Source organism: Cynoglossus semilaevis, chromosome 9, assembly GCF_000523025.1.
Source record: "Cynoglossus semilaevis isolate Cse_v1.0 chromosome 9, Cse_v1.0, whole genome shotgun sequence".
Lineage (NCBI taxonomy): Eukaryota > Metazoa > Chordata > Actinopteri > Pleuronectiformes > Cynoglossidae > Cynoglossus > Cynoglossus semilaevis.
The window spans coordinates 660,512-661,647 of NC_024315.1; positions in this window are offsets into that span (position 1 = coordinate 660,512).

Here is a 1,136-nt window from a genome sequence, read left to right on the forward strand (position 1 = left end):
GCGCTCCTCTCTTTGGCCCCTCTTCGCCTCCCCCCCCAGCCCAGGACACGGGAAGCCAGTTAAAAAGACATTTACAAACACCCACGTTCATTGCAAAATCTATGGCGCTGACGTCAGGGTGCATGACATGTGAGCTGAGCGGGAAGACACTGAGCAGCCTCCGACCGGCACTTTACACTGAAGCTCATAGGTGTCAAAATTTCAATTGGTGGATTTCTCATTGAGACTCCCACAGGCCGGGGTCCGCAGACCTGCAGACCTGCAGACCTGCAGCTCTGCTGGGTTTAAACCGCTGTAGACTTTCCAGGTTTCAGACGATGGTCATTGATTTACTGATTAACCGTCAAGTCTCCAGTGAGTGAGAAAATCTCATCAAAACTGGGTTGTTTTCCAAATTTTAACATGAGACAATTGGAAGGAATGTCCAGGTGTATCTATAGATGAATATTTGAATCTGACGTTACTCATATTTAATGAAAATATAATTTGACAAAACATCACCAACATGAAGTGTTTGAGCATTTTTTTTCACTTTCAAAATTCAACAAGTGGGCCGGATTGAACCCCATAGCGGGCCGGTTTTGGCCCGCGGGCCGTATGTTTGACAACCCTGTTCTCGAACCTTCTTTGGCCCCTGTAAAATCAAACTGTGAGTAATCACCGGTGTTGTTGAAGTGGCTGCAGACCAGGCATCGGTACTACAGCACAGGTGAATGTGATAGAACTTTATTGTTGACCAAACAGTTCTGCAAAAGTATTCGGAGTATTCAGTATATACAGTATATACAGCAGTACTGTGAATACACCAGAGTACGTGTTCGGCTCTGTGCAGAGAGAACAGATGTGATGGTGGCGACCTGTCTGGACCTGTTCGTGTCCTGATGGGTGTGTGGGCGGAGCTACGCTGGCTCACTGACCAATCGTGTGAGCTGTCTGAAGGTAGCGACGTCTTCATCAGTGCCTGATGGTTGTGAGGCGGCGCAGTGTGAGCCAACAGATCACTCCAGAGCTGGGAACGCTACAGAGACAGGAAAGGTGAAGACATGATTGTTTTCTCTGGAACTCCGGAACGTTCTTGAGTTCAGGTTGGAATGTTGACACTCGTCAGTTTCTCTGCTGAGTTCTGACATTTATAT